At 37.4% G+C, this 12697-nt stretch overlaps 1 non-coding gene across 1 annotated transcript; it reads right to left on the reverse strand.

Moving 5' to 3' along the window:
* Positions 1–5693: 5693 nt before the first annotated feature.
* Positions 5694–5797, reverse strand: LOC112793381 (small nucleolar RNA R71). The gene has a single exon (XR_003198076.1). It is a non-coding gene; the product is annotated as a small nucleolar RNA R71 (small nucleolar RNA).
* Between the last annotated feature and the right edge of the window lie 6900 nt (positions 5798–12697).

Below are 12697 nucleotides of genomic sequence, written 5' to 3' on the forward strand. Positions count from 1 at the left end.
AAACTTGAGGTACAGTAGAGCTCCACACCCTTAATCTATGGTGTGAAGAAACTCTACCGTTGAAAATACATAAGTGAAAGGTTCAGGCATGGCCGAATGGCCAGCCCCCAAAATGTGATCACAGGATTCAAAATAAAATCCAGGATGATAATATGATAGTAAAACGTTCTATTTATAATAAACTAGCTCCTAGGGTTTACATGAGTAAGTAATTGATGCATAAATCCACTTCCGGGGCCCACTTGGTGTATGCTTGGGCTGAGCTTGATCTATCCACGAGCTGAGGCTTTTCTTGGAGTTGAACTCCGAGTTATGACGTGTTTTGGGCGTTCAACTCCGGATCATGACGTTTTTCTGGCGTTTAACTCCAGACAGCAGCATGTACTTGGCGTTCAACGCCAAGTTACGACGTCAATTTCCGAATAAAATATGAACTATTATATATTGTTGGAAAGCTCTGGATGTCTACTTTCCAACGTCGTTGAGAGCGCGCCAATTGGAGTTCTGTAGCTCCAGAAAATCCATTTTGAGTGCAGGGAGGTCAGATTCCAACAGCATCAGCAGTCCTTTTGTCAGCCTTTTTCAGAGTTTTGCTCAAGTCCCTCAATTTCAGCCAGAAATTACCTAAAATCACAGAAAAACACACAAACTCATAGTAAAGTCCAGAAATGTGAATTTAACATAAAAACTAATGAAAACATCCCTAAAAGTAGCTTGAACTTACTAAAAACTACCTAAAAACAATGCCAAAAAGCGTATAAATTATCCGCTCATCAAAGATCATTTGAATTTTGCGAAGTTAATTTGAACTGTGAATTGTGAATAATTGTGAATTGGTTTTGGATATAAACTAATAATTGTTTTTTGCAGTTTCTAAGTCAGTGGCAGTACCACCAGAAGACTATATAAAACTAGAAATATGAAATCCAAAATCGTGTAAGATTTTACTTGTTCAGTTGTTGTGTTGATGCTGCTGTTATTGTATATGTTTAAAAGAATTAGATATCATGAATTATACTTGTTCACTTGGTTAATCTTAACTTATCTCGTCGCTGCCTTCTGTCTCATCCTTTTGCAGAGACTGTAGTCTTCATCGTCATTGGTGACTGCACTCTACTCTCCCAAGCAGCAAATCTAGGATGAATATGACTATTAGGACTCTGTCCCTTCCTAATGGAATTGCTTTTCCCACCCCGACAGATGTTTTTATGTTGAAGCCCAACCTATAATTGCATCTTAGTTCCCTTGATTATTACCAGGTATGACTTAGAGTTATTTTTCTTTATATTACCTTCGAGTTTATTGATTCAAGTGTTTGTGTTGTCGATTATTATTGGTTATTACTTGGACTGAATTACAATAGGTATACATAGAAATAAGTCACCAGTATGAAATATAAAATACAAATATACATTGAAAGTAAATTAAATAACACAGGGATTTATACATTGTTGCTTGATTTTGGTATACAAATAGCATTTTTTGCTTAATTGTGGGTTCGTATACTGAAAATAACAAAATTGTCACCCTTATTTACGTTTCTTGGTTGAGATTTGATGAGGGGATAATTTATACGCCTTTTGGCATTATGTTTTGGTAGTTTTTAGTAAGTTCAAGCTACTTTTAGGGGTGTTTTCATTAGTTTTTATGTTAAATTTACATTTCTGGGCTTTACTATGAATTTGTGTGTTTTTCTGTGATTTCAGGTAATTTCTAGCTGAAATTGAGGGACTTGAGCAAAACTCTGATTGGAGGCTGACAAAGCATTGCTGATGCTGTTGGAATCTGACCTCCCTACACTTGAAATGGATTTTCTGGAGCTACCAAACTCCAAATGGCGCGCTCTTATCGGCGTTGGAAAGTAGACATCCAGAGCTTTCCAACAATATATAATTGTCCATACTTTATTTGGGAATTGACGACGTAAACTGGCGCTCAACGCCAGTTCCATGTTGCTATCTGGAGTAAAACGCCAGAAACACGTCACGACCCGGAGTTGAACGCCCAAAACACGTTACAACTTGGCGTTCAACTCCAAAAGAAGTCTCAGCTCGTGGATAGATCAAGCTCAGCCCAAACACACACCAAGTGGGCCCCGGAAGTGAATTTATGCATCAATTACTTACTCATGTAAACCCTAGTAGCTAGTCTAGTATAAATAGGATAATTTACTATTGTATTAGACATCTTTGGTCTCAGTTTTATTTTATTCTTCATCTAAAGAGACTATTGATCACATTTTGGGGGGATGGCCATTCGGCCATGCCTGAACCTTTCACTTATGTATTTTCAACGGTGGAGTTTCTACACACCATAGATTAAGGGTGTCGAGCTCTGCTGTACCTCAAGCTTCAATGCAATTACTATTATTTTCTATCCAATTCGAATTACTCCTATTCTAAGATATTCGTTGTACTTCAACTTGATGAATATGATGATCCGTGACACTCATCATCATTCTCACCTATGAACGCGCGTGATTGACAACCACTTCCGTTCTACCCTAGACCGGGCGCATATCTCTTGGATTCCTTAATCAGAATCTTTGTGGTATAAGCTAGAATTGATAGCGGCATTCATGGGAATCCGGAAGGTCTAACCTTGTCTGTGGTATTCCGAGTAGGATTCCGGAATTGAATGACTGTGACGAGCTTCAAACTCCTGAAGGCTGGGCGTTTGTGACAGACGCAAAAGAATCAAGGGATTCTATTCCAACCTGATTGAGAACCGACAGATGATTAGTCGTGATGTGACAGAGCATTTGGACCTTTTTCACCGAGAGAATGGGATGTAGCCATTGACAACGGTGATGCCTTACATACAGCTTGCCATGGAAAGGAGTAAGAAGGATTGGATGAAGCAGTAGGAAAGCAGAGATTCAGGAGGAGCACAGCATCTCCATACACCTATCTGAAATTCCCATCATGGAAATACATGAGTAACTTTATCTTTATTTTATGTTTATTTACTATTATTTGATTTTCCAAATTTCATAATTTATTTAAATCCGCCTAACTGAGATTTACAAGATGACCATAGCTTGCTTCATACCAACAATCTCTGTGGGATCGACCCTTACTCACGTAAGGTTTATTACTTGGACGACCCAGTACACTTGCTGGTTAGTTGAACGGAGTTGTGACCACACATAGTAAAGAGCTATTATCTCGAATTAAATTTCATACAAGTACAAAGAGTACGAATCCAATTTCGTCCACCAAGTTTTTGGCGCCGTTCCTGGGGATTGTTCGAGTATGGACAACTGACGGTTCATGTTGTTGCTCAGATTAGGTAATTTTCTTTTCAAAACGTTTTCAAAAATTTTTCAAAATTTTTCTTTGTTTTCGTTTTTCCAAAAAAAAAATTTATTATTTTCGAAAAAAATTTTAAATTATTATATGGCTTCAAAACTTTCAAGAGTGAATTCTAGAGTTTCATGGTAATATGTTGAATCCTAGCTGGCTGTAAAGCCATATCCAAACTCCTTTGGGATTGGTCTTCAACAAACCAACAAATTGGGTATGTAAATGGTGTGGATGACTTATCATCTGTTGCATGCCTGATTTGTATCTCCTAAAGCTGACTGGCTATTAAGTCATGTCAAACCCTTTGATTGGAGATTTGGGCTAATATTGAAAGATTCCTGGAATTCTTCTTAAAGATTTTCAATTTCTTATTTTCTTTTTCCTATATGTTTTTCGAAGAAAATAAAAGAAAATACAAAAAAATCATAAAATCATAAAAATCAAAAATATTTTGTGTTTCTTGTTCAAGTCTTGAGTCAACTTTTAAGTTTGGTGTCAATTGCATGCTTTAAAAAAAAATTTCTTACAATTTTCGAAAATTCATGCATTCATGGTGTTCTTCATGATCTTCAAGTTGTTCTTGACAAGTCTTCTTGTTTGATCTTGATGTTTTCTTGTTTTGTGTTGTTTGTTGTTTTTCATATGCATTTTTTGTTTGTTAGAGTCTATGCATTAAAGATTTCTAAGTTTGGTGTCTTGCATGTTTTCTTTGCATCAAAAATCTTTCAAAATTATGTTCTTGATGTTCATCATGATCTTCATAGTGTTCTTGGTGTTCATCTTGACATTCATAGTGTTCTTGCATGCATTCTTTGTTTTGATTCATAAAGAAAAGAGAAAAACACAAAAATGATGTTTTTAATTTTTCTCTCTCCTCATTAAAAATTCAAAAATAAAAAAATATCTTTGCCTTATTTCCCTCCAAATTTTCGAAATTTTGGGTTGACTTGGTCAAAATTTTTTAAAAATTAGTTGTTTCTTATAAGTCAAGTCAAATTTTCAATTTTGAAAATCTTATCTTTTCAAAATCTTTTTCAAAAATCACATCTTTTTCATTTTTTTTGTAACTTTTGAAATTTAAAAAAAAATATTTTCAAAATATTTTTCTTATCTTTTAAAAAAAATTGAAATTTTACTAACAATTAATGTGATTGATTCAAAAATTTAAAGTTTGTTACTTTCTTGTTAAAAAAGGTTCAATCTTTAAATTCTAGAATCTTATCTTTTAGTTTTTTGTTAGTCAAGTAATCAATTTTAATTTTGAAAATTAAATCTTTTTTCAAAATATCTTTTTCTTAAAAACCTTATCTTTTTATCATATCTTTTTAACATATCTTTTTATCTTATCTCTTATCATATCTTTTTCAAAATTTTATCTTTTTCAAAAAAATTTGATTTCAAAATATCTTATCTAACTTCTTATCTTCTTATCTTTTCAAATTTGACTTTAATATCTTTTTCAACTAACTATTTGACTTTTTATTTGTTTCTTATCTTTTTCAAAACCACCTAACTACTCTTTCCTCTCTAATTTTCGAAAATATCTCACCCCTTTTTCAAAAATTCTTTTTAATTAACTAATTGTTTCAAATTTTAATTTTAATTTTAATTCATCTTTAATTTTCGAAATTACTAACTCCTTTTCAAAAATATTTTCGAAAATCCCTCTCTCATCTTCTTCTATTTATTTATTTATTTACTAACACTTCTCTTCATCTCAGATCACCACCTCTATCCTTACCCATTCTTCTTCACTACTCTGCCCTTTTTTTTTCTTCTACTAACATAAAGGAATCTCTATACTTTGACATAGAGGATTCCTCTTTCTTTTCTTGTTCTCTTCTTCCCTATATGAGTAGGAACAAGGAAAAAGACACTCTTGTTGAAGCTGATCCAGAACCTGAAAGGACTCTGAAGAGGAAACTAAGAGAAGCTAAACTACAACAATCCAGAGGCAACCTTTCTGAAATTTTCGAACAAGAGAAGGAGATGGCAGCCGAACCCAACAAAAATAATGCAAGGAGAATGCTTGGTGACTTCACAAAACCAACGTCCAAATTTGATGGAAGAAGCATCTCCATTCCTACCATTGGAGCCAAAAATTTTGAGCTTAAGCCTCAACTAGTTGCTTTAATGCAACAGAACTGCAAGTTTTATGGACTTTCATATGAAGATCCTTACCAGTTTTTAACTGAGTTCTTGCAGATTTGTGAGATTGTTAAGACAAATGGAGTAGATCCTAAAGTCTACAGGCTCATGCTTTTCCCTTTTACTGTAAGAGACAGAGCTAGAACATGGTTGGACTCACAACCTAAAGATAGCCTGGACTCCTGGGATAAGCTGGTCACGGCCTTCTTGGATAAATTCTTTCCTCTTCAAAAGCTGAGCAAGCTTAGAGTGGATGTTCAGACCTTCAAGCAAAAAGATGGTGAATCCCTCTATGAAGCTTGGGAAAGATACAAGCAGATGACCAAAAAGTGTCCTTCTGACATGTTTTCAGAATGGACCATATTAGATATATTCTATTATGGTCTATTTGAATTTTTCAAGATGTCATTGGACCATTCTATAGGTGAATCTATTCACCTAAAGAAAACGCCTGAAGAGGCTCAAGAACTTATTGACATGGTTGCAAATAACCAATTCATGTACACTTCTGAGAGGAATTCCGTGAATAGTGGGATGCCTCAGAGGAAGGGAGTTCTTGAAATTGATACTCTGAATGCCATATTGGCTCAGAACAAAGTGTTGACTCAACAAGTCAACATGATCTCTCAAAGTCTGAATGGATGGCAAAATGCATCCAACAGTACTAAAGAGGCAGCTTCTGAAGAAGCTTTTGATCCTGAGAACCCTGCAATGGCAGAGGTTAATTACATGGGTGAACCTTATAGAAACACCTATAACTCATCATGGAGAAATCATCCAAATTTCTGATGGAAGGATCAACAAAAGCCTCAACAAGGCTTTAACAATGGTGGAAGAAATAGGCTCAGTAATAACAAGCCTTTTCCATCATCTTCTCAGCAACAGACAGAAAATTCTGAACAGAGCCCCTCTAATTTAGCAAATTTAGTCTCTGATCTGTCAAAAGCCACTTTAAGTTTCATGAGTAAAACAAGGTCCTCCATTAGAAATCTGGAGGCACAAGTGGGCCAGCTGAGTAAGAAAGTCATTGAAACTCCTCCCAGTATTCTCCCAAGCAATACCGAAGAGAATCCAAAAGAAGATTGCAAGGCTATTGAAGTAATCAATATGGCCGAATGCACAAGGGAGGAGAAGGACGAAAATTCTAGTGAGAAAGACCTCCTGGGACGTCTCTCAAACAAGAAGGAGTTCCCCATTGAGGACCTAAAGGAATTTGAGGCTCATATAGAGACCATAGAGATTCCACTAAATCTCCTTCTGCCATTCATGAGCTTTGAAAACTATTCCTCCTCAGAAGAGGATGAAGATGTAACTGGAGAGCAAGTTGCTCAATATCTAGGAGCTATCATGAAGCTGAATGCCAAGTTGTTTGGTAATGAGACTTGGGAAGGTGAATCCCCCTTGCTCATTAGTGAACTAGATACATGGATTCAGAAAACTCTACCTCAAAAGAGACAAGATCCTGGTAAATTCTTAATACCATGTACCATAGGCACCATGACCTTTAACAAGGCTCTGTGTGACCTGGGGTCAGGCATAAACCTTATGCCACTCTCTGTAATGGAGAAACTAGGGATCATTGAGGTACATCTTGCCTTATTCTCACTGCAATTGGCAGACAAGTCAGTAAGACAAGCTTATGGATTAGTAGAGGACGTGTTAGTAAGGGTTGAAGGCCTTTACATCCCTGTTGATTTCATAATCCTAGACACTAGGAAAAAAGAAGATGAATGCATCATCCTTGGAAGACCCTTTCTAGCCACAGCAGAAGCTGTGATTGATGTTAGCAGAAGAGAATTAGTCCTTCAATTGAATGGGGACTACCTTGTGTTTAAAGCTTAAGGACCTTCCTCTGCAACCATGGAGAAGAAGCATGAAAAGCTTCTCTCAGTACAGAGTCAAAAAGAGCCCCCACAGTCAAACTCTAAGTTTGGTGTTGGGAGGCCACAACCAAACTCTAAGTTTAGTGTTGAGAAGCCCCCTCATTCAAACTCTAAGTTTGGTGTTGGGAGGCCCTCATCATGCTCTGAATATCTGTGAGGCTCTATGAGAGCCCACTATCAAGCTATTGACATTAAAAAAGTGCTTGTTGGGCGGCAACCTAATTTTTATATATCTAATTTTAATTTTATTTTATTGTTATTTTGTGTTTTATTAGGTTCATGATCATGTGGAGTCACGAAAAAAATACTAAAATTAAAAATAGAATCAAAAATAGTAGAAGAAAAATCATACCTTGAAGGAAGGAATTACTGGCGTTTAAACGCCAGTAAGGTGCATCTGGCTGGTGTTCAACGCCAGAACAGAGCATGTTTCTGGCGCTGAATGCTAGAAACAAGCAACATCCTGGCGTTTGAACGCCAGGAATGTGCCTTGAGGAAAGCTGGCGCTGAACGCCAGTAACAAGCATGGAACTGGCGTTCAATGCCAGAAACATGCTACACATAGGCGTTGAACGCCCAGAGTGTGCATCACTTCGGCGTTTAAATGCCAAAATGGTGTGCAAAGGCATTTTACATGCCTAATTGGTGTAGGGATGTAAATCCTTGACACCTCAGGATCTGTGGACCCCAGAGGATCATCTCAGGATCTGTAGACCCCACAGGATCCCCACCTAACATATTCTCCCCTCTTCTCAACATTCATTCTCTTTTTCCAATAAACACACTTTCCAACAACTTTAATCTCTCTTCCCAATTACCCCCTTCACCACTCACATCCATCCACTCTTTCCCATAAACCCCACCCACCTTCAAAATTCAAAAATCTTTTCCCACCCAAACCCACCCTAAATGACTGAAACTACACCCACTCCCCTCCCTATATATACCCTTCCATTCTACTTTATTTTCACACAACACAAACCCCCTCTTCAACACCTTGACCGAAACACCTTCCCTCACTCTCCTCCATATTTTCTTCTTCTTCTTCTTCTCTTCTTTCTTCTCTTGCTCGAGGGTGAGCAATATTTTAAGTTTGGTGTGGTCAAAGCATAATCTTTTTGTTTTTCCATTACCATCAATGGCACCTAAGGTCGGAGAATCCTCTAGAAAAGGAAAAGGAAAGACAAAAGCTTCCACCTCCGAGTCATGGGAGATGGAAAGATTCATCTCCAAAAGCCATCAAGACCACTTCTATAATGTTGTGGCAAAGAAGAAGGTGATCCCTGAGGTCCCTTTCAAACTCAAGAAAAATGAGTATCTGGAGATCCGACATGAAATCCAAAGAAGAGGTTGGGAAGTCCTAACCAACCCCATGCAACAAGTCGGAATCTTAATGGTTTCAAGAGTTCTATGCCAATGCATGGATCACTAGGAATCATGATCAAAGTGTGAATCTGAGTCGAAAGAATTATCTCACAATGGTTCGGGGGAAATACTTAGATTTTAGTCTGGAAAATGTGAGGTTGGGATGAACACCCCTACACTAGAAGGGTCAACTTTAATCAAAGGTTGGACCAAGTCCTTATGGACATATGTGTGGAAGGAGCTCAATGGAAAAGAGACTCCAAAGGCAAGCCGGTTCAACTAAGAAGACTGGACCTCAAGCCTGTGGCTAGAGGGTGGTTAGAGTTCATTCAACGCTCCATCATCCCCACTAGCAACCGATCTGAAGTTACTGTGGATCGGGCCATCATGATTCATATCATCATGATTGGAGAGGAAGTAGAAGTTCATGAAGTCATCTCCCATGAATTCTACAAAATAGCCGAAAAGTCCTCCACCATGGCAAGGCTAGCTTTTCCTCATCTTATTTTCCATCTATGTTACTCAGCTGGAGTTATCATAGAAGGAGACATCCTCATTGAAGAGGATAAGCCCATCACCAAGAAGAGGATGGAGCAAGCAAGAGAGACCATCCACGGATCTCAAGAGATGCATGAGGAAGCTCATCATTAAGAAATCCCTGAAATGCTTCAAGGGATGCACTTTCCTCCCAACAACTATTGGGAACAACTCAACACTTCCTTAGAAGATTTGAGCTACAATGTGGAACAATTAAGGGTGGAACATCATGAGCACTCCATCATTCTCCATGAAATAAGAGAAGATCAAAGAGCAATGAGGGAGGAGCAACAAAGGCAAGGAAGGGACATAGAAGAGCTTAAGGACATTGTTGGTCCTTCAAGAAGAAGACGCCACTAAGGTGGATTCATTCCTTGTTCTTACTTTTCTGCTGTTCAGTTTTTATATTATATGTTTATCTATGTTTTGTGTCTCTACTTCATGATCATTAGTGTTTAGTAACTATGTCTTAAAGTTATGAATAATTTCATTAATCCTTCACCTCTCTTAAATGAAAAATGTTTTTAATTCAAAAGAACAAAGAAGTACATGAATTCTGAATTTATCCTTGAATTTAGTTTAATTATATTGATGTGGTGACAATACTTTTTATTTTCTGAATGAATGCTTAAACAGTGCATATTTTTTATCTTGTTGTTTATGAATGTTAAAACTGTTGGCTCTTGAAAGAATGATGAACAAAGAGAAATGTTATTGATAATCTGAAAAATCATTAAATTGATTCTTGAAGCAAGAAAAAGCAGTGAAAAACAAAAGCTTGCGAAAAAAAATAGAAAGAAAAAGAAAAAGCAAGCAGAAGAAGCCAATAGCCCTTAAAACCAAAAGGCAAGGGTAAAAAAGATCCAAGGCTTTGAGCATCAATGGATAGGAGGGCCCAAGGAAATAAAATCCAGGCCTAAGTGGCTAAACCAGGCTGTCCCTAACCATGTGCTTGTGTCATGAAGGCCCAAGTGAAAAGCTTGAGACCGAGTGGTTAAAGTCGTGATCCAAAGCAAAAGAGTGTGCTTAAGAGCCCTGGACACCTCTAACTGGGGACTCTAGCAAAGCTGAGTCATAATCTGAAAAGGTTCACCCAGTCATGTGTCTGTGGCATTTATGTATCCGGTGGTAATACTGGAAAATAAAGTGCTTAGGGCCACGGCCAAGACTCATAAGTAGCTGTGTTCAAGAATCAACATACTTAACTAGAAGAATCAATAACACCATCCGAAATTCTAAGTTCCTAGAGAAGCCAATCATTCTGAACTTCAAAGGAAAAAGTGAGATGCCAAAACTGTTCAGAAGCAAAAAGCTATAAGTCCCGCTCATCTAATTAGAATTAATATTCATTGATATTTTGGAATTTATAGTATATTCTCTTCTTTTTATCCTATTTGATTTTCAATTGCTTGGGGACAAGCAACAATTTAAGTTTGGTGTTGTGATGAGCGGATAATTTATACGCTTTTTGGCATTGTTTTTAGGTAGTTTTTAGTAAGTTCAAGCTACCTTTAGGGATGTTTTCATTAGTTTTTATGTTAAATTCATATTTCTGGACTTTACTATGAGTTTGTGTGTTTTTCTGTGATTTCAGGTAATTTCTGGCTGAAGTTGAGGGACTTGAGCAAAACTCTGATTGGAGGCTGACAAAGGACTGCTGATGCTGTTGGAATCTGACCTCCCTGCACTCGAAATGGATTTTCTGGAGCTATAAAACTCCAAATGGCGTGCTCTCAACAGAGTTGGAAAGTAGACATCCAGAGCTTTCCAAAAATATATAATAGTCCATACTTTATTTGGGAATTGACGACATTAACTGGAGCTCAACGCCAGTTCTATGTTGCTGTCTGGAGTAAAACACCAGAAAAACATGTCACGACCCGGAGTTGAGCGCCCAAAACACATTACAACTTGGCGTTCAACTCCAAAAGAAGCCTCAGCTCGTGGATAGATCAAGCTCAGCCCAAACACACACCAAGTGGGCCCCGGAAGTGGATTTATGTATCAATTACTTACTCATGTAAACCCTAGTAGCTAGTCTAGTATAAATAGGATAATTTACTATTGTATTAGACATCTTTGGTCTCAGTTTTATTTTATTCTTCATCTGAGGAGACTATTGATCACATTTTGGGGGGCTGGCCATTCGGCCATGCCTGAACCTTTCACTTATGTATTTTCAACGGTGGAGTTTCTACACACCATAGATTAAGGGTGTTGAACTCTGCTGTACCTCAAGCTTCAATGCAATTACTATTATTTTCTATCCAATTCGAATTATTCCTATTCTAAGATATTTGTTGCACTTCAACTTGATGAATGTGATGATCCGTGACACTCATCATCATTCTCACCTATGAACGCGCGTGATTGACAACCACTTCCGTTCTACCCTAGACCGGGCGCATATCTCTTGGATTCCTTAATCAGAATCTTCGTGGTATAAGCTAGAATTGATGGTGGCACTCATGGGAATCCGGAAGGTCTAACCTTGTCTGTGGTATTCCGAGTAAGATTCCGGAATTGAATGACTGTGACGAGCTTCAAACTCCTGAAGGTTGGGCGTTAGTGACAGACGCAAAAGAATCAAGGGAATCTATTCCAACCTGATTGAGAACCGACAGATGATTAGCCGTGTTGTGACAGAGCATTTGGACCTTTTTCACTGAGAGGATGGGATGTAGCCATTGACAACGGTGATGCCCTACATACAGCTTGCCATGGAAAGGAGTAAGAAGGATTGGATGGAGCAGTTGGAAAGCAGAGATTCAGGAGGAGCACAGCATCTCCATACACCTATCTGAAATTCCCATCATGGAAATATATGAGTAACTTTATCTTTATTTTATGTTTATTTACTATTATTTGATTTTCCAAATTCCATAATTTATTTAAATCCGCCTGACTGAGATTTACAAGATGACCATAGCTTGCTTCATACCAACAATCTCTGTGGAATCGACCCTTACTCACGTAAGGTTTATTACTTGGACGACCCAGTACACTTGCTGGTTAGTTGAACGGAGTTGTGACCACACATAGTAAAGAGCTATTATCTCGAATTAAATTTCATACAAGTACAAATAGTACGAATCACAGATTTGTCCACCAAGATTCTAAACAAAAAGTGAATAATTTCCTTTTGTTTCCTTGGCATAGTTTTCTATAATCTAATGTTAAACTGGTTCGTCTTCAAACCGGCAATATCCCATTCTAACTAAAGTAATTTACTTCATTGAACATTGTTCTTAGTTTTTATTTGGGTTTTTATTGTGACAAATGCAATGGTTACTGCCAATTATGCTACAAAAATGCTCTTTTATTTCTGTTTTTGTTTATCAGTACAGTAGCGGTAAGATTAGACTTCCCGTGGAGACTAGAATTCAAGCGAAGAAATATTTTCGATGTAAATTGAAAGTCAGGGATGAAGTGCCACAAAATGCTGATTTTCCCCGGCAA

The sequence above is a fragment of the Arachis hypogaea genome, chromosome 3 (genome assembly GCF_003086295.3).
Source record: "Arachis hypogaea cultivar Tifrunner chromosome 3, arahy.Tifrunner.gnm2.J5K5, whole genome shotgun sequence".
Taxonomy (NCBI): Eukaryota; Viridiplantae; Streptophyta; class Magnoliopsida; order Fabales; family Fabaceae; genus Arachis; species Arachis hypogaea.